Source organism: Lampris incognitus, chromosome 10, assembly GCF_029633865.1.
Source record: "Lampris incognitus isolate fLamInc1 chromosome 10, fLamInc1.hap2, whole genome shotgun sequence".
NCBI lineage: Eukaryota > Metazoa > Chordata > Actinopteri > Lampriformes > Lampridae > Lampris > Lampris incognitus.
The window spans coordinates 33,953,127-33,975,534 of NC_079220.1; positions in this window are offsets into that span (position 1 = coordinate 33,953,127).

Here is a 22,408-nt window from a genome sequence, read left to right on the forward strand (position 1 = left end):
GCAAAGTTGTTCCAAATCAGATTGGATATTGCTCCTATTAAACTATGTTCTCAATATTCATAAAATGAATAGAGATGAATGACATGAGCTCCAATTTTTTGAACAGTTATGTCGTGATTTTGACAGCTTTACCATATGTCTCATTGTACTGTGTTGAAACCCAATTAAATTTTGGGTACAAAAAATGTACCCCAAAAATGATCAAGTGATAAACTACCATTTGAGAAATGACCATAATCTTTTTTTTTCTCAGTTAAGATACAAATGGTTGTTTTATTCTGTGGTGTCAATTTTTCAACTTCTATAGCATACAGCCAACTTCTACAGTAGCGAGGTCAAACAGATGTGAAAACTGGAGCCAGAGCATGTTAGTAGTGGAGAGGGTTTGGACAAAGACAACACATGAGTGGTGATGAACCTGGGCTGAGTTTCCCCATGCTAACCAGCTAACCATGCTAACCAGCTGTGAGTCATGCAGCCCTGTTGTGCACCACTGGTCCCAACACTGTTTATGTCTGTATATGTAGAGATTAGAGGACGTTGCGACCTGCCTCATGCATTAGGTGTATAAAGGTTTTCCAATATCACCAGCCCTCTGGTCAAATCCCTTACAGATGTAATCAAAACATTCAAAGTCCATTTGTGGTAGGGGAGTCCGTGCCTGAACATCGTCAATCCAGGTCATGCAATCTGACGTCTTCTTCTTTTGCTCTCCCTTTACACACACACACACACACACACGCACGCACACACACACACACACACATTCATTTTCTGACAAGCATATAATTTACCACCTATTCTGTGTTGTGCAACACCTGATAGCTGAGGGGGAAGATTAAATACTTTACAAAATGGTGGAATTGGATTACAGCACATGATGAGGAATTAGGGACTGGACTGCTGTGATGTTGAGTTTTGCAGTTTCAGACCTTTTCTAATACCATAAAATGAGAATAGATCTGCTAAAGCTTCTAGGAAAACAGAATTAGGATAGGGATAGGATTGGCTTTATGTCTCTTGATTTACCCACCGTCACTGATTGGCGCCTCATAACACCTAATTAAAAAGTTAATGGCATCATTTATAGCCACAGTGGTGGCTTTTTTTTTAAACACTGGCTCACTAATGACCTCAGGCAGCCCTGTTTGAGAGAGGAGAAGAGAAAACTGTTGTGACCGTGAGGTCATCATGTCCTGATGGTGTCTGGAAAACAGGTAAGCCCTCTTCTCCTGTTGGTTTCCAGTAAGCAGAACATTTGCAGACCGATACTGAATGTATTTTGCAAGACAGGTGAAACTTTTGTAGATACCAGCATCAGGGTGCTATCAAAAAGATTATTTTATTTGTGAGCTTGACCATTGAAGACTGTTGAGAGCACGATGTTTGGCTCACACAGTATGGTATGCCTGTTTTTTGATTCGCAAAGTGTTGAGGCAGAATTAACACATCACTGATGGCCAAAAAACAAAACAAAAAACAGGACAGGACATAGCAGGCAAGAGTTGTCATAGTTGTGCATATCATTTCTGTCAGCACATGATTGAATCTCATGAGCCTTGCTCATCCACCATGTATTTTACAAGTGTGTTTGTACCTCCTTACATGCTGTGCTGTTGGCCACTGCTGCCGAAAGCTGGTGGATGCTGGGCAGTTGAGAGTAGCCCTGTGTGCCCTATGTATGGTTTCCAGCAGGGATGTAATGGTGTGAGAGTTCTTGTCGAACCAGTCCTGATGTTTTCTGGCTCTGTAGCCTATAGAGTCAACTGCAGCTTGATGTGGCAATGAGGTTAGGAACGTCAATTTCTGATCCATGGGATTGTCAGAACTCAGAATGATCTAAAACGGGGTTGGCAACCTGCGGCTCGTGAGCCGCACGTGGCTCTTACACGCCTCCTTTGCGGCACCCTAATGTTGTCAAAAAATATAGGCCTTTTTTTGTTTCTTTCTATCAATGTTGCTGACCTTAAGGTAATTAAAGTTATCCTAACACTAGCCAGTAGTAAAAAAAAAATACGCAGTTCGAATCAAGAAAATATTTAAATGGGCTAGTTGTTACATCTACATCCTGGCGCCTCTTACCTGAAGTGAAGAGAGGTGGCTTGAGTAGCCTATGTATTCACCTAGCTATGGATTCAAACGCCAAAAAAAGAAAGATATCGGAGGAAAACCGAGGATTTAATAGTGCGTGGACAGATAAGTTTGCCTTCACCGCATCTACTGCTGGTTTGCCGGAATGCTTGATCTATGGCGAAAAGTTAGCGAACAACAAAACATGTAATGTTGAAAGACATTTCCAGAAGCACACTGCATTTGCTGAAAAATATCCGGCTGGGGAACAGGGAAAGAAAGCGGTTTCGGAACTGCTGCGGAAAGCAGAGCAAAGCAAAGGTATTTTCAAGAAATGGATAACATCTCCAAAGTCCACTGCTGCTGCTAGTTGCGTCGCAGCTCAGGAGACCGTAAAACATGGAAAGCCGTTCACAGACAGTGAATACATGAAAACATCCTTTATTAAGAGCAGCTCTTTTCAGACTTCAAAAACAAATCAGAGATCGTTCACAAAATTAGAGATATGCCCCTCTCTGCTAAGACAGTCAAAGACAGTCATAAGAATGGCAGCAGACATCACCTGTCAGCAAAGGAATGACATTAACTCAGCTCCTGCTTATTCTCTTGCCTGCGATGAGACATGCGACGTGAATGACACTGAGCAGACTGCGTTGCTATGTAGGTATGTGAACTCTGATGGACCCCAGGAAGAAATCGTTGATCTGATACCAATGAAAGGCCAAACACGGGGGGAAGACATTTGTGAGGCTGTCTTGAACTGTTTAAAAGATAAAAAAATAAACACGTCACATGGTGTTAGTGGCTACAGATGGGGCACCTAGTATGAGAGGGGAGCAGAAGGGGTTTGTGACTTTACTACAAAAGACGTTAGATCGAAAGCTTCTAGCGTATTACTGCATCTTACACCAAGAAGCTCTGTGGGCTCAAACACCCCCCCCGCCCCCGAGTGTATAGAAGTGATTAACCTAGTCGTCCAGATCATGAACAAAATTATTGCAAAAGGCTTAAACCACCGTCAATTTCGTGCTATGCTTGATGAGGTTGACAGCGCATATTCGGATATTCTGCTCCACAACAAAGTCCGGTGGTTGTGCAGAGGGGAGGTCCTGAAACGGTTTGCCGCTTGTGTAGAGCACGTGAAAACCTTCCTGCAAAGCAAAGGCCAGGTCTATCGCAACTGGAAGATCCAGATTAGCTGGGGAAGTTACACTTCATGGTGGACATGACATGACCTGAACAATCTGAACAAAAGTCTTCAGGGAAAAGGGAGCATGGCACAGAAACTGCTAGAGGAGATTTGAGCGTTTGAGCGCAAGTTGACAGTGTTTGTGTAAGATATACAGACAGGCACGCTGTGCCACTTCCCTTCATGGAAAGAGTTCAGAGAACATAATCATATGATCAGCGGTGATTATTTACAACGTGCGATCGCAGGAATGCAATCAGCATTTGGGGAACGATTCGGAGAGTTCCGAAATGGAAAAAGAAGAAGAAAAAAAGAAAAAAACAACAACAACAACACACTTCCCTTCCACACCCCTCTACATTGATCCGTCTCTGTTAAACACGTCCGCTTTCTCAGGAGTAAGCCCATCTGATCTTGAAATTGAACTGGCCGCCATAGCCGACAAAGATATATGGGTATCTAAGTTCAAAAGCCTGAAAGCTGCGCTCGCTCTAATCCACAACTGGAGTGAAATCGAGAAACTCCCCAGACCCGACAAACTTGTGTTTGAAACATGGAATGCAATTCCTGACAATTATGCCAACATGAAGAAGTATGCGTTTGGAGTCCTGTCCATCTTCGGATCAACATATTTGTGTGAGCAAATTTTCTCAAGCTTGAAGCACATAAAGTCCAAACATCGCTCCCGACTTACAGACGAGAGCCTGCAGTGTTGCGTGAAGAAGAAAGTTCCGTCTTACAGCCCTGGTATCGAGAAGATCTGCAGTGATATCCAGAAACAGAAGTCCCATTAACTGGTGAGAACGATATGCTTCAGTGGTACCATCTCTTTTAGCAAGTTTTCTCCCTGAATTATATGTGACACAGTTGTGTTGCTCATCAGGTCCTGGATCGATTGCTGTACGTGGCCATGGATAAAACAACTCCACAATGGATAGCCTTACACTGAATTATAGCATATCTTTGTTCGAAATGCAGCTCATTGTTTGAAACTGGTTTATTTTTTTTCTACTTTTACGATTTAAAGCTAACTATGTTTTGTTTATACCCTAGATTTAATTACATTTGGGCTTTCATCTCATTTGGTCTTTCACAGATATCTAGTAAGCCTACATATGCAAGTGGATTGTTTTCATGACATTCCTCACAAAAATAAAAGTGTCAACTGTTTCTTTATTACAATAGTTGTAGGTATGTAGCAGGGTTTATAATTTAATTAATGCACAAAAAATTGAATTAATAACAATGTTAGGTTAAACTTAAAATAACCAAATAATAGGCCTAATAAACAGCCACCTTGTGGTAGGCTACAGTATTAACCTAATGCTCATCTAAACATTAGTAGCCTACTGCTGGTGCTGTGGGACTCAAATATTTTTTTGCGGCTCCGGACACAACCCCCCCCCCCCCAGTCAAAAAATGGCTCTTTACATGGTAAAGGTTGCCAAACCCTGGCCTAAAACTCCAGTGCCATTGTGCCTACAGAGCGACAGAACTCATTCCATACTGGGGCTGACTTCAATTTAGCACAGTTCAATTGTTTTTTGTTTTTTTTATGGGCTTCTTGAGATGCTGTGTGTGTGGGGGGGTATTTTGATGTGGAGTTTGGTCATGATCAGGCAGTGAGCCATCCAATATTCGGCACCCCTCATGGCCTGGGTCAGCAAGACATCACTAGTCTTGTTAGGATATAATCAATCAGGTGCCAGTGTTCAGATCGTGAGTGCACCCAGGATGTTTTGTATTTGGTCTTCTGCTGAAACAGCTTGTTCGTAATGTTGAGGTCATGCCCTGCAAAGTGTGTTAGCAGCCTCAGACCATTTACATTAACGTGACCAACCCCATACCTACCCAGCACTCCACTCCATATACCATTGTTCTTTCTACCCTAGCATTAAAAAGTCTCCCAGAAGAAGGAGCTTGTCCTTTTTTTGTGATACGATGAAGGGTCTCATCTAGTTGCTGGTAGAAGCTGTCCTTCACACCATTGTCAGATGGTAGTGTTACCACATATGCATTTAACAGAGTGGCATAGCATGGCTTTGCGAGGGGGATACGGAGGGTCATTAGCCTCTCACTTAGTCCGGTAGTTGTTTCAATGAGGCTCTTCTTGATTGCCAGTCCAACACCACACTGATGTTTTCCGCCAGGGGGATAGCCTCTCCTGAAAAAGCTGTACACTCCTCCTTCCTCTACCAGGGAGCCTTCAACCAGGAGCCTGGTTTCGCTGAGAGAAGCGATGTCCATGTTGTAGCGTCTCAGTTCCTCAGCAATCAGCGTGATCCTTTGATGTGGTCTGGTCTGGTCCTCATCAAGGAGAGCCCTAACATTCCACGTTGCCAATTTGAATGGGATTATTTTCTGGTATTTACCACACAATGGACTTCCCAGTAGGCATGGTAACCTACCCAGGAGGTTGGCTGATTGGACATTTTTTAGGCCACCTTTTCTAGGCCCCTCCCCTGTTGGGGTAAGCAGCATGGTCCCTAAATAGGAATCAGGAACAATTTATTTGTCATTTCATCTTATGTACTATGTACACAAAAGAAACAAAATTCTGTTTCCCCAGCCCACAGCAGTGCAACACAAAAGACAAAAAAACACATATCCAAAAACCTCTAAAAACAAGACCACCAAAAACGTACAAAACAGAGAGAACAATGCAAAAAAACAAAACAAAACAAAAACAGCCAACAACATAGTCCAAAAACACCACCGTCCAGAGAATGAACGCCAGTCAGGATAACTATCGGAACTGCTGTTCTGCATGGGCCAGCAGTTAGCTAAGCCTGCCCTGCTTCCGCATCCTGTCAGACTGCCCTCAGTGTTTCCTCTTCAGGCACAGCTCCAGGCAGGGCCATGGTCCTTGGGTCCATCGGACGCAGCAGACCAAGCTCCCTCAGCCGATCCAACACCAGCTCTCCAGCCAGACACACCTCCTCCGCATTCCACATGCTGCCAGACCGCCTCAGTGTTTCCCCTCGGGCAGGGCCGTGGGCTAGCAGTTAGCTTTGCCTGCCCCACTTCCGTGTCCTGTCAGACCGCCCTCGATGTTTCCTCTTCAGGACCACAGAACACAGCCGACCAAACTGTCTCAGCAAATCCAGTGCCAGCTCTCCGAGCCAAGCGAAATCGACGATCAAAATAAAAACTTCACACGGTGACACAAACTTAGACGCAGACAGAGACGTGGACAAAGAAAGTGCATAATTGGTATTGGACGGCAAACACAAGTCCACGCCGCCATCTTCCCACACCGGAAGTGGTGTGGTTTCCGGTGTAGGAAGATGAAATAGGGCTGCTCAGTCACACGGGGGGTCTGCCAAAAGCAGCTGCCACCAGGGGTTAAAGTGGGATTTGGTAAGTGGGGGATCTCTGTATTAGAGAGGTGGGCAAAAGTGCGGGAGTGATAGTCGGTCTCAATACTGCGTCTCAAATCAGGATAGCAGCGTTACCGGGTGGAAGATAGCTAGTTAGCTAGATAGCTAACGTTACGTTTGCTAACGTTAGTTGCTTGAATGAAAACCACAGCAGAGCTAGACAAAACTATTGGAAATACTATTGGAAATACACTGAAGATACTCACTCTTTATGCCCCCCAATCCAAGATAATAGTGCAGGTAGCAGGTTGACGCTCTCTCGAGTCTTGTCTGCCTGGTGCGGTGAACTGACCCTGACCCGTGAGTGTGAAGCCAGTCTCTTTTGATGTCAAGTCTGGTGAAGCCAGACAGCAGGCAGGTGCGGGTCACGTGAGGACGCGATATCGTTCAAACTTTTAGAAAAAGTAAAGTAGTATAAAAATAGAAGAACGACTTTATTTGCGATTTATTTTGTAATGCTTGTGAATTGGCTGCATCATGTTTTTTGTTTTAAATTTTACTGTGACAAAAAGTTTGAAATTACTCCCGTCTACAGAGTGCCGGATCTCAGCTCCGGTTGACTTGGGGGAGGAGGGGAAGTGCCGGTGTCGGGATCCGGGTAGCTCTGGCCCACTTTAATCACTGGTTGCCACTCAATCCCAGCTGCTAGCGAACATATACCCTGTGCTGCTGATGTGCACGGCTCTGACTAGGAGCTCTCAGGCCAATTCTACACTGCTCCCTTCACCAGACACCCCAACACCACCAGACTTCAGCCAGATATAAGGCCAGATATTATACACCATGGTCAGAGGTGGAAACCTACGCAAGGAGATTTTTATAGTGCCACAGGGGGTGCACCATCCTCAGTAGCACTGTCATTTCCGTGACAGGTTGGTCCTGGTGGCAAGGGCTTATACCCAGGATGACCAGTCACCCATCATGACTACAGGAGGCTGTTGGAAGCTCCAGACTATCGAAGAACTGCCTAATGTGCGCCGCCAAACACATTGCTTTTCTCTCAGGGTGTGCTCGCCTAGCCTTTGTCTCATAGACTTCCCACAAGGCAGCGGGGCAGTGGTTGGCCATGAACAACCTCTGGGGACCACTGCAGCTCCAAGTTTGCCTGAGGCCGTGAGACACCCAGTTACCGTGTGTGGCCATGACGAGGCCTGGCAGATGTCTTGGCGAAGGAGAGGCTATGTACTGGTGGGGGAAGGCTTCTGCATTGGGCTGCTTCCTTGTTCATCACAGGGGCTAGTTAGTGGCAGCAAGCAGTAAGCAAGAGGTTAGGAAAGCAGGCGGTAAGCAAGCATGTATCTTCCTTCTAACTACTGCACTAGACACATCACATCACCCTGTGCGTGCGCGTACACACACACTCACATGCGCACACACACACATGCACACACACACACACAGTGATGATTGCAAGCCTCATTCAAGGTACTCTGAGTAAAGTCTATCATTTTCATACAGGAGGGCACCAAATCAAATCACCCCGTTACTGAGAAGGAGAGGAGGACATTGTGTCTCAAAGACAAGTCCTTGATGTTCCTACTCAGACCATAAACCTGTGTCTGATTTGTGCTTTGTTTCACTGTTGCAGTTGATTTCCCCCCCCCCCCCACTAAGCGGTCTGATTTGGCTTGCAGTGAGCAGCTGGTAAATCCCAGTGGACATGTCGGCCTAAACAGCCGGGTCTGAAGTGATTATGCGAGTGTGGTATGAGAGATTCCTTTAGGGCCTGTGGGAAGCCTACACATTCTATGTTGACAGTAGCAATGGAAGAGAGAGAGACACACACACACACAGAGCGAGAAAGACAGAGAGAGAGAGAGAGAGAGAGAACTTCTGACTTTTAAAAAAACACCTTTAAAAAAGTGCTTTAACAAAAATAGAATTTAATCTTTTTAAAAATATGAACATGAACAAAATCGCTACTTCATATTTCATATTAACCCACCTGATAAACACTTAATTTTCCACCATAGAACCGATCCACACATCAACTCAGAGAGAGAGAGAGAGAGAGAGAGAGAGAGAGAGAGAGAGAGAGAGAGAGAGAGAGACTTTGGCTTCTAAAATAACTTTTATTTACATCACAGTATAAAATTCCTCCATTCCCATTATGTCAACATTAAACTGGTAAGCTAAAAAAACAAACTCTCATGCGTTATCACCATGGCTCAATCAAAATACAAACACACACACACACACACACACACACACACACACACACACACACACACACACACACACACACACACACACCATAATACATTAAAAATTGGGAACAAGTGACCCATCTTCACTTAGTGAACACAAAACTTGTCTTAACCCCCACAGAGACCTGAAAGACTGCAGATTACTGGTCAGGGTGTAGAAAGCGTGCTCTATCCTCAGACAAACCACCACCAAACCCTTCATACTCTGCACCACATCAGTCCAACCCCGACCTAGCATCTGATTCTTCCTGGTCTTCCAGATCGCTAGCGTAGCAGTTCCAAACAAAACATTTGCTAGAACCAGAAGCAGCCTTTTGCTTGCTGTGTATTTGGGCCCAAAAACAAACATGGGGACAGATAAATCCTCACCCAAATCTTCCACCCATCCCTGGAGTACCCTACATAAGCCCACTAATCGAGGACAAGAGAACACTAAATGCTCTAACATTTCCCTCTGTGTGCAGAAAGGACAGTCCTCCCCAGTGCTTAGATCCAGGTGAGCTCTGTGTCTGTTCGTAGCTATTGCTCCATGTCTAATCCTCCACTGGAGGTCAGCCATCCGTTTCTCAACAGGAGGCTTATATAGGACCTTCCACCTGCCTTTAGGGGTACAGTCTGAAGCAAAAACCTCAGTCCACCTCGATGCCCTGACTTCAGCCAGAGAGCGAAGGTTGAGTACCTTCACACAGCTGTAGTAAAGCTGCTTCTTCCCACAAGAGCTGAAACTGCCCAGCACTAGTGTACTCAGGGAAAGAAGCAGTCCGTTCCCCCCTCGCCATACCCCAAATGCAGAACTGACGATCAGGGAGGGAAAAACGTACTCATTGTCATCATCCCATTGGTCAGCTAGACCACGATTTTCAATAAACACCCTCAGCGGCCCAGACAGGGACTCCCAGACTTCCTACACAACCCTCTTAAGCACTCTGGAGGACCTGATGTTGATGACACCACCAATTGCTTCCAAGGATGTTTTTGTAAGATGGCCCAGTTTGGTAATGCCAGCCTCAACAAACTCAGTCCGTACCGTAGCAGAGGAGAAGGTGGTATTCACAAGGTGGCCCCTCAAAAAGCCACATTCCTGGTCTAGGGTCAGGAGTTTGTGTGACCTTCAGCATCTGCCAGGCTTCATCCACCGAGTTGTAAAAAAGTGTGTGTCCACTTAGGTCAGCTTCAGATGATCTCAGCAAAAAAGCTGTTTATCCAACCCAAGCCGACCAGCTTTCTGAAGAAGCAGCTGAACAGGACCCAACCTGCCACAGGAAGATTAATGGCCAATACCCTCAGCCAGTGCTGACCAGACCGAATTTTTTTTTTTTTTTTACCAAGAACCTCTGCATCTCTTCCACAAGGCTTGGTGGTAGCACTAAAAAATTGAGTCTCTGCCATAGAAATGAGGCGACCAGGTTATTAACTATCAGAGCTCTTCCCCTGTAGGACAGCTGGGGTAGCAACCATTTTCATCTAGACAACTTGGCTTCCACCTTCTCCAGTATTCCCTCCCAGTTCTGCCTCTGAAAGTCCTCACTTCCCAAGTATACTCATAGCACTTTAATACCTCTTTCTCCCCACCTAAGGTTTCCAGGAAGACCAGAAGTGCTCCGTAAACTCCACTGACCCAACAAACAAGCCTCACCTTATCCCCAGTTAACCTTGGCTGATGAAGCCTTTTCATATAAGACCAGACTTTATTTTAAATCCTGAACATCTCCCTCCTCCTGGACAAACACACTAACATCATCAGCGTATGCTGATACAACAAGAGGGTTTTGAGCTGGCTTTGAAAGAGAAAGCCCCCTCAGCCTACTCCTCAACCTGCTCAATGGCAATGCTGTAAAGCTGGCCTGAGATGGAGCAGCCCTGCCTGATCCCTTTCCTAACTGACACAAGATAGCTTAACTCCCCCCCCCCCCCACCTTCACTACACAACAAGCACCACTATACAACAGCTTTGCCCAGGGCATGAACACATCCCCAACACCAAAAGCCTGGAAGGTAGAGAAAATAAAATCATGATCTACATGGTAAAAAGCCTTTGCTTGGTCATTAGATATAATACCAGCATTTACATAACATAATTCACAGATATCAAACACATCTCTCATTAAAAAATAAATTATCTATCATAGACCTGTTTGGAACACAACAGGATTGATCTGCACCAATCAACAGTTCAATAAACAATTTCAGTCTGTTAGATAAAACTTTGGAGACAATTTTATAGTCTATACATTAAAGAGCTACTGGTCACCAGTTTTTTAAAAGGGCTAAATCTCCTTTCTTAGGTAGCAGAGAGAAAACTGCATGCCTACAGAAAGCTGGAAGTGTCCCTTTTTTGAAACACTCTTTAAAAATGGCCGAAGATCCTGTCCTCAAACACTCCAGAAGCAATAAAAAAGTCGGATGGTAAGCTGTCTATTCTTAGAGCCTTGCCTGACACCATCTGAGACACAGCAGCAGTCAGTTCATCCTGAGTTATATCCAAGCTCAAAGTATCCTGTTCTTCTGGACTCAGCTGAGGTAGGCCCTTAGAAGCTCTGAAGCAGAGTCCACGTCATAGCTGTCTGCCCTGAACAAGTCTGTGTAGAAGTCTACTGCATCTTTCCACATCTCAGATGAGTCTGTGGTCACCTTTCCATCAGGGAGATGAAGACACCCCATTTGTTATTTTCAAAGCTCAACTTCTCTAAATTAAAGATCATCCATGTCCTGGAGTCTGGTGAAGCGTGCTTGGACTAAAGCTCCTTTAGCTCTCTCTTGCAGGAAGGATTTCAGCTGCTGTTATTTACAGTGTAACAGATCATTATTCTGCTGATCAGCTTGTGAGACAGACATCTTCAAGCTCTCTTATCTCTTCTTCTAACTCCTGTACATCTGTCTCAAAGTTAGCTGTGGGATTATACGTGTATTGCTGACAAAACACCCTAATTTGGGTCTTTCCCTCCTCCCACGACTGAGTAAGAGAAAGAAAATCGTCTCTCCAATAATCCCAAAGCAATTTAAAATCAACAGGTGCTCCGGTTTCCTCTCACAGTCCAAAGACATGTAGGTCAGGTGAACTGGCCATACTAAATTGTCCCTAGGTATGTGTGTGTGTGTGTGTGTGTGTGTGTGTGTGTGTGTGTGTGTGTGTGTGTGTGTGTGTGTGTGTGTGTGTGTGTGTCCTATGATGCTCTGGCGGCATGTCCAGGGTGTCTCCCCACCTGCCGCCCAGTGACTGCTGGGATAGGCTCCAGCATCCCCTGCGACCCTGAGAGCAGGATAAGCGGTTCAGATAATGGATGGATGGATGAATGAATGAATTTAAAATTAAGAAAAAACATAAGATCATGTAATAATTTAATGTTAAAATGCCAAAAAATTGGTTTTCTATTGAAAGATAAAATAATTTCCATTAAAACTAAATGATATAAAAGCGACAGCGTAGAACTGACAATTAGCAACTCAAACAGTAAAATAACTAGATATGTAAAACCTGACTAATTTAGTTGCACTATCTCTGCCATCTTATATTTGGACCCAAGTGTACAGTCTAACTGAAGGGTGTTTCATCCTCCACACATCAACCAATCAGATTTCTTTAAGACATGGGAAAGAAGAGAGGATGACTAAAGGTATGTCTCCGCTCCAGTCCTATCTAGAGCAAAATAAGTGCAACGATTCCAGTCGCCACCCAATACAATACACTCTCCTGGATTCATGCCACTTTCTTTTAGTATTTAAAAAAAAAAAAGCCAGGGCCTTTTTTTGGTGCATAAACGTTAGTAAAACTAAAACTAAACTCCTCTATTTCAGCTTTCACCAGAAGGACTCTGCCCTTCACAATCTGCGCTGGATAAAATGTTACATATAAAGTAGAAGAAAAGAAAATAGAAAGTCCTGCACTACAATTGGTCCCATGGCTAAGGACATGCTGCCCTGCCCTTCATAAGCTCCAGTCTATTTCATTTTCACTGTCACCGTGTTTCTTGTAGAAAAACTACATCCAGTCTTTTCTGCTTGATTACTTCTGTTATTAAGGCTCTTTTCTGTGCATCTCTACCCCCATTCATATTTAATGAAGCCACCCTTAAACCCTGCATATGAGACGAGAGACAGACCAGTAAGAAGCCAGACAGAAAAAGACAGCAGAGATGAAACACCCAGTGTATAATAATGGTACTTTTAAAATGACAGTTTCCTTTTATTTACCATTTTAGCCTTAGGCACTTTGAAATCTCTCCTTAGATCAGTGACATGCTTCTTGAGAAAACAGCATTTTTTGCTATCCAGTAAATCTAACCAACGACTTTTTGAAGTGTAGCAACTGACCGAATAAAATTCTCAACATCAGGAAAGGATGACACCAAATGTGTCATCCAGAAAACTTTTAATCTCCTCTAATGAATACAAGTTCACATTCTGAGAAACACTGTTCACTAGAGAAACACTATCAGATTCAGATTCGCACTCCATGTCTGTCACATTACCATGGCAACCAGTAGGCTTCATCACCTACTCTTCTGCTTCACTGTCCAGTCTGACCTGCAGCATCTCAGGCTCCTGTACTGCAAAAAAAAGCTCCAGCCTCCCCATGTCGTCCTCCCTCTGCACTGTCCTGACCATAGGTTCAGCCTCCACCTCCCCTGCTAAATTATCCTTAGACAGAGAGCCGCATGCACCAGCGGTTCCAACGATGGAGCCACCAGCCTCACTCTGTACAGGGGAAACAGCCTCGAGCAGTGTCTGCTGCCTGCTGCTCCCCTCGCCACTGTCAGCCACATCGGCCTGTTGCCCGCCATTGTCGTTACAGCTCAGACTCACCGTCCAGAATCCACTCACAAACCTTCCAAAGCTCTTCGGTTCTTGTGCCAGCGCTTCATTGGAAATAAAAGGAGAGACTCCAGACTTGGTGATCTGTGTGGAAGGCACTAACCAGAAGGGAAAGTAGTGTAAACTCATCGTTTACAAGCAAGCCATTTTCTATCAGCTGGTTGACAAACCCGTTCGTTCGTAAATACAACCACCACTTTATTCATTCGTGAGGCACATGAGATGTTCCCATGCCCCACCTGCTCTCCTACCACCAACAGTTCCTGCTCCGCAGTGGTACTGGGTTTTAGGCAGTGACCCTTACTCTGTGCCTCAAAGACAGGAATGGTGTCTCAAAGGATGCCATGCCCAGCAAGAAGCACGGTTCACCATCTGTCAAAAACAACCACAGAACACAAAACAAACTACAATAAGAACAACCACAACTACAAAACAATCATACAATAAACACAGTAGGAAAAAAAGAAGAAACATCGAGAAAACGTCAGACTCTCAGCCAAACTCACCACGCTCTCCACCACCAAACTCCCAGCATGCACTAGAGAGAGAGAGAGAGAGAGAGAGAGAGAGTATTGTGGTTTATACTGATGAGGAGTCTGGCTGGTAGTCCTTTTTTATTAGCTTTATTCAGGAACAAAGAACACCACTCATGCATGCGTGCCCTAACCCAATGTTTCCCAACCCAGTCCTCGAGGAACCCCTATCCTGCAGATTTTTATTGTAACCCTGCATAGATATCCCTGCTTGTACTTACTCAACCAATCATTTCACAGCACTTAATTATGCAAGGTATGCAACATCTGACATAATTCATTGCTGATTGGTTAAATAACTACAAACAGGTACCTATTCAGAGTTGCAACGAAAATCTACAGGACAGGGGTTCCTTGAGGACTGGGAAACACTGCACTAACCAACTTCAGCTCTATACACACACATCCCCTTGAGAGAATGCCTATTGGCCTCTCGTCATATTACCTATAGTATAGGCTCACCGCCGTATTACTCTGTGTATGTGTTCAAACCCATATACTACATCCCCCTTTTTCCAGAAAACAAAACAACAACAAAAAAACAACCACATTATAGAATTGTTTGTTTCACTATCTATCAGTTTGAACTTACTGCATTAAGAAACATAAATGTCTTTCTTTGTCTTTCTCTTAAACTTAAAGTGGATATAGAACACTGTCCACAAGACCACTATGAACTGTTTAAAGGTCTGGCTTTAAATGTTTACCATATCTATTCTTGAACATCAATACAGTGTTACATTCTTCATACATTCATTCATCATATTATACATTTATTACATTTTTTAAGAACTCTGTACACTCTTTGCACTGAGTCTTTGTACACTGTCACTAGGGTCAGAGGTTTCTAGCACATAACTCTCTGTAGGAGCATAACTTTTACTGTTAGCCCATTTGAAAATCATTGACTTTGGTAGGCTGCTTTACCAGTCTGCCACTTTTGGTGTGTTGGACCTGTGCGTCTGAACAATTGACTGGTTGTTCCACATTTCTTGTCGTGTCATGTACATATGGTTCTGCAGGCTCGCTTGGAGGTGGCTGCTCAGTGACACTGACATTACCGTCCTCTATTTCAGTATGTGTGTCATTCCGAATTGTTCTCAAGTGCCTCCTATTCCTCCTGTACCTCTGTCCTGCAGCCATCACAACATTATATGACCGGTCTCTTCTGTTCTACCAGGGCAGGTTTCCAGCCTTGTGGAGTCTCTACACTGACAGCCATTCCTGGTTCGAGCACAGAGAGAGGTCTTTCATGTTGGTTGTAGTACTCTCTTTGTCTTTGTTGCAGTTTAAGTAGCCTCTGCTTTACTCTTGTTGGATGCCTTGGTTTGAGCACAGCACTGGCTACTGGCAATGTGCTTCTTAGGACCCGACCCATCAGCGTTTCTGCAGGAGAGAGCCCAAGTCCAGTCAGAGGAGTGTTCTTTAAAATCAACAGAGCCAGGTTGGGAGGTCTGTTTTAGTCTGCTCCACCTTCTTCAGCATGAGTTTAATGGTCTTCGTTGTGCATTCTGCCATCCCGTTAGACTTTGGTTAGCCTGGGCTTGAGAATGTCCATGTTATGCCCCAGTCACTTGCAAATTGACTCATCTCAGCACTAGCAAATGGCACATGGTCACTCACCACTTCCTTTGGAACACCCTGTCTGGAAAACACAGTTTGTGCTTGTTGTTTTGTCATGCATTTGTTGGACCTCAGGATATTTTGAGAAATAATCTACTGTGAGGAGGAAAGATTTGCCTTGTAGCTCAAAAATGTCCACACCCACTTTGTACCATGGTTGCTCTGGCAGCTCATGGGATTTTAGTGGCTCCTTCCGATTCTATGGTAGGTGTTGTTGACAGGTGGGGCAACTCCCAACCATTTGCTCTATATCAGCCAATATGCCTGGCCAATATAGATACTTGCGTGCCTGTTCTTTGGTCTGTTGTACTCCTTGGTGGGCTATGTGCAGTCTCTGTAGCATGTCTGGCCTCAGCTTTTTAGGGATGATGAATCTGTCTCCTGTCATCAGGACTCCCCCATTTACTGTGATTTTATCTCTGATTGGCCAATAGACTTTCTACTCAGCATCTATCTGCTTCTTGTGATTCGGCCATCCTCTCTGGTGAATGTCTAGTAGCTTTTGCGAGGTCCAGTCCTCCTCAGTTGCCATCTTAAGCCTCTCGTGCAGCTCTCTCCCCAGAGCCTCAGTTGCTTCCATGGCACAGACTACCTTTTCATCTGTAGTCATGGACTCCTCTTGTGTTTCCACAGCAACACATGCTCATTTCCTTTCCAGGCGTGTACTTGATGTGGAGATCATAATGCTGAAACTGTAGCAGCATTCGTTGTAATCTGGCAGGTACCTGTCCTAATGGCTTTGTGAATATAGCCTCCAGAGGGTTGTGGTCTGACTGCACCACCACATGTGCACCAAACACATACTGGTGGAATTTTCATGTTGCAAACACGAGTGCAAGCAGTTGCTTGTCAATCTTTCATAGTTGTGCTCAGCCTGTGTTCGGGCTCTGAATGCATATGCCACTGGCTGTCCTTGCTGCACCAGGCACGCACCCAGCCCATCTTTCAATGCATCAGCTTGGAGGACTATCTGCTGATTTGGGTCGAATAATTTCAGCACTGGAGCCTCAGTTAGTGCTGTCTTGAGTTTGTTCAGAGCAGTATCGTGTTCATGTGACCACAGCCACTGCATATCTTTCTTCAGTAGCTGCCTCAAAGGTGCTGCCGCTGCTGCTTCATTAGGTATGTATTGGGACAGGCACTTAAGTCATACCTAGTAGCCTTTTTAGACCCTTTCTATCTTTTGGTGCTGGCATGTATACAGTAGCATTCACCTTGTCACTGTCTGGCTATACTCCCTCAGGGTTTATCGTGTGTACCATGTACTTCACCTCTGTCATTTTGCACTGCACTTTGTCTGCATTGAACTTTACATTCATCTCTTTGGCTCTCTATATTAAGTTGTGTAGTCCCTCGGCATGTTCCTTTTCATCAGCTGCGGAGATGATCATATCGTCAGCTACCACCTGTACACTGTCAATGTCACCAAACGTTTCACTGTTCTTCTGTTGGAAGACTTCACTGGCTGATTTTATACCGAATGGGAAGCACTTGAACCTGTAACACCCCCATGGCGTGTTGAAGGTGCATAGCAGTGACGATGCTCTGTCGAGCTTAATTTCCAAGTATCCCTCTTTTTCATCGAGTATTGTAAATATTCTCGTGCCAGATAGTCGGCTTTGGACATCTGCCTTGGTTGCACCCTCCCCCAACTCTCCACGTCCCACCCTATCCCACTTCGCTCCCCTCTCCCCTGACGAGATCCTCAACCTCATCACATCCAGTCGCCCCACCACATGCTCTCTTGACCTGATCCCCTCCTCTCTTCTTCAGTCTATAGCACCTGAACTCCTTCCCTTTCTAACCCACCTCATCAACACCCCCCTCCAGGTAGGATGCATTCTATCTGCCTTCAAGACTGCTAGAGTCACCCCCCTTATCAAGAAACCATCACTTAACCCTTCTGACATCAAAAACTACAGACCGGTTTCCCTTCTACCTTCTCTATCCAGAACTCTCGAACATGCTGTCTTTAACCAACTTTATTTGTACCTCCACCAGAACAGCCTCCTGGACCCCAACCAGTCTGGGTTCAAGGTGGGTCACTCGGCAGAGACAGCCCTCCTTGCAGTGACAGAATTGTTGCACGCTGCGAGAGCAAACTCTCTCTCCTCTGTCCTGATACTCCTGGACCTGCCAGCTGCGTTCGGCACAGTGAACCACCTGATCCTCCTCTCTACCCTCGAGGGGCTGGGTGTCACAGGCTCTCAACTCTCAATGTTTGCATCCTACCTGATGGGTCGCTCCTACCAGGTGACATAGAGGGGATCTGTGTCAGAGCCTTGCAGACTGACTACAGGCGTTCCACAAGGTTCGGTTCTGGGTCCTCTCCTTTTCTCCCTGTACATGACATCCATGGGTTCTGTTATTCCCTCGCATGACTTCTGTTACCATTGTTATGTCAATGACACCCAGCTGATCTTGTCCTTTCCTCCCTCTGACACACAAGTAGAGACACACATTGCTGCGTGCTTGACTGACATCTTGGAGTGGATGGCAACATACCACCTGAAGCTCAATCTGGGCAAGACAGAGCTAATATTCCTCCCGGGGAAAGGTTGCCCGCACTGAGACCTGGCCATCACTATTGATAACACCGTGGTGACGCCAACTCGGACTGTGAGGGATCTGAGTGTGATCCTGGATGACCAACTGTCGTTTGCTGCAAACGTTGCATCGGTTGGTTGCGCCTGTAGATTTCTCCTCTATAACATCAGGAGGATTTGCCCATTCCTCACCGACGAGATGGCATAGGTGCTCATCCAGGCTCTGGTCATCTCCCGGGTGGACTACGGCAACTCCCTCCTTGCTGGCGCCCCGGCGTCAGCCATCAGACCTCTGGAGCTTGTTCAGAAAGCTGCAGCTCGTCTGGTGTTCAACTCCCCTTCTCATGTCCCTACACTGGCCCCCAGTAGCTGCTTGCATCCAGTTTAAAACTCTGATGGTAGCTTACAGGGCAGTGAAAGGAACTCCTTCCTATCTCTAGGCCATGGTCAAGCCCGACACTCCTGCCCGACCAATTCGCTCTGCTGCTTTGGGACGCCTGGTTGCCCCGTCGCTCAGAGGCTCCTGCTGCCGATCGACCCGGTCACGGCTCTTTTCTGTCCTGGCCCCACAGTGGCGGAAGGAACTCCCCACTGATGTCAGGACAGCACAGTCGCTGCCCATCTTTCGGCGCAGGTTGAAAACTCGCATCTTCCAAGAACTACCACCCTGTTACTTGCTCTTAGGACTTATTGTATTCACTCATTAAAAAAAAAACTCTTTCTAGCGCTTTTACTTTGGCACTGGTTTTGCTCTTGGATGCTTGTTTAGAGAGAGATACACTTATGACCTCTGATGACTAGTAGTTCCCCTGATTTCCTATGTTAAATGCACATACTGTAAGTCGCTTTGGATAAAGTGTCAGCTAAATGACTGTAATGTAATGTAATCTGTGGGTGTCGGTAAGGAGTAGTGCTGTCCTCTGATGGCTTTGTTCAGCTCTCGAGGATCAAGGCAAAGTCCGAGTGAGCCGTTTTTCGGTTCAGTTATTACCAAGCTGCTCACCCACTGTGTCGGTTCTGTTACTGGAGTGATGACATCAGCTTTTTCCAGCTGACTCAGTGTCTTTTTCAGTTTTTCCATGATGGTAAATTAGATTTTTCTGCAGCCATGGATCACAGGGGTCACTTCTGGGTCACTGTGAATAGGATGCTCAACAGGGAACTCCCCAAGCCCCTGGAATACCTCTGGATACTGCCTCACCAGCTCTTCTTTGGTTGCAGATGAGCTCTCCTTGATTTCATCAACACGTCTGACCAAGTTAAACATGCTGCTCTTTTAAGAACTGGAGATTCTGACTGCTTAATGACATGGAGCCGGAGCTTGGACTCTGCTAGTTGAATACTACATTTCAGGTAGGTGCTACCAGCTGGCTCTGGTTACCTCCATAGGCTCTTAATACTGTGTTTGTGGGATTCAGGTGTACTTTGCCTAGGGGTTTTCTGACCTGTTCTAGAGGGAGAACACTAGCGTCAGCACCCATGTCTAGTTTAAAGACGATGGGCACTCCTCTAATTGACAAAGTAGCTTGCCACGACATATCACTAGCTTTACTAAGTATATTTACCTGGGTGCACGCCAAACTGCCCACAAATAGTGAATCCACTGTCTCCACCGCTTGCACTCCTTTCATTCTGCACATCTTAGCAAAATGATTGCCCTTCCCACAAGCTCTGCACTTCATTCCATACACTGGACATGCTTTTGTGCCATGTGTCTTTCCACATCTGTTGCATACTTTTGTTTGGTTGTCAAATTTCTCCTTTTTATTATTAGCACTGAACGCCATTTTGTTGGACTTAGCTTTATTTTGCCTTATTGGTCTTCTTGCCTCCGTTATTGCATACACCACATTTCCTTCTCTGCGCACACCATTATGCTGATTTTCTCCTTGGCTATCTCTGATCCCCTGCAAATATCAATGGCTTTAGTTAAAGTCAGGTTAGGGTCTCTCAGTAGTTTCTCTTTCAGCTGATTGTCTGTAACACTGAAAACGATACACAGTCTTTGCTCCTGTGTTTTAGCTCTGTGACACATTTGTCAATGTGCCTTCCATACGTACAAAACTAGTGCCTCTCAAATACCACGTTTTTCATTGGCGTATAGTACTCTCTGAAAGCCTGCAATATGTGGTCCACCTGCACATCTTCAGGCTCGGCTCTGGCTATATCAAGTGTATTGTACACATCGAGTGCTTCTTCGTCTAGCTTGTGCAGTAATATTGCCACTTGCACCTCATTTTCCTTTTTCGACATTTCAGGTACCGTCATGTACAACCTATATCTTTGCTCCCATCTGCGCCAGTTTTCACATATGTTGGTTATTAATACTAATGGAGAAGGTGATTTAAATTGTTCCGTTTTGTTTTCTCTTCTGCGTTAGCGCGACCTCAAACACTATTATTGACTTTAGCGCTGCCACTTTTGACACAACATTGTGGTTTATACTGATGAGACTGTCTGGTAGTCCCTTTTTTATTAACTTTATTCAGGAACAAACAACACCACTCACGCATGCGTGCCCGCACGGAATTCAGTTCTACTCACACACACACACACACACACACACACACACACACACACACACACACACACACACACACACACACACACCTACTGGCCTCTCGTCGTATTACCTATAATATAGGCTCACCGCCGTATTACTCCGTGTATATGTTCAACTCCATATGCTACAGAGAGAAAGAGAGAGAGAGAGAAAGAGAGCGAGCGAGAGATGAGGCAATATGGAAAATAAAGAAAGGGTGACAGAGGAGCAAAGATGAAGAGAAAAGGGGGGAGAAGAGGTAAATGGATAGAGATGATCTTCACAGAGAAATTGGTAGAACCTGAAAGATTAAATGTATATGTAAATAATCTAATTTCCAGTCGGCCATTAGGTCTTCTTTTATTTGCTCATCAGCATATCCAATTAACATGAGATTTGCATTGATGCAACTTCTAGGTGTATCTTATGTCGTCACACTATATTTACATAACCTCCATTCAAATCCTATAGCACTGTGTCATGAAAGTTTAACTAAAGATAATGAAACTTTCACATCTTTCCCACATTTTTTCAACTCACCGCATTTTCCCTTTGAAATCTTTTAATCTCAGTGTGCCTTGTGCAAACATCACAATCAGTAATTAAGCACCGAGCAGTTATCTGAAGGACCTGCAACAATTAATTATTCATACTCACATTATCTCGCATTGTCCTTTTAAGTATAGCCAAGCAGTCGAATTATTTTCCTTTGCTTTGTAGTCATTGCCCTGTTTATTTGAAAAGCATGTCCTTCAAGCATCTCCTTTTCAGAATCGAGGAGCTAAGCCGTAGAAAGGCAAGCGGTCGTTTATCGCTGCCTCACAGACAAATCCACTCTAAATGGCCGGTGATTTCCACTCATTGGCTCAGGGACTCAAGACATTGTTTCTTCTGGCGGTTCTTATTTTCATCCAGTTCCTCTGTGTATACCCTCTTCAGTATGAAGGAGACTTATAGAATCGACACAAAAAATGGAGATGAGTACATATACATACAAATGCTTTAAGTGGAACATTGATGGGCTATGAGAGGCTCTCGGCAGTTGGGTGACAGACTTGGGCGACAACACTTTTCCCTGTGTTGACGTTTCCTTTCCAAGTTTAAGACTTCAAATTTGAGAGAGCACACATAGATGAGGCAACAGGCTGTGTCGTGTTGCTCCTCAGTGAAGTCTTGTCCTAATTGTACAAAGAAGCATATCCCTGCCCTTGCATAGACCCAGTGGTGTACTGGCCATCGGGCATACAGGGACAAATCCCGGTGGGCCGCCAAAAAATCCACACAGGCCCTGTGTGCCTGTCATTCGGGGTGGGCATAAGAGCGTACTACGCGCAGGTTCTGGGACTAGGCTAGTTAATGCGTGTTAACATTCTAGACTAGAGAAAAAGTAGCGCACACCAGTGAGATGGCCAAAGAAAGCCATGGACAAGAAAATGTCAATAAGTAGAGGAGGGGCCAAAAAGTTTTGAGAAAAAAGAAGCAGGCATTAGAGGCACAGGCTTCCAA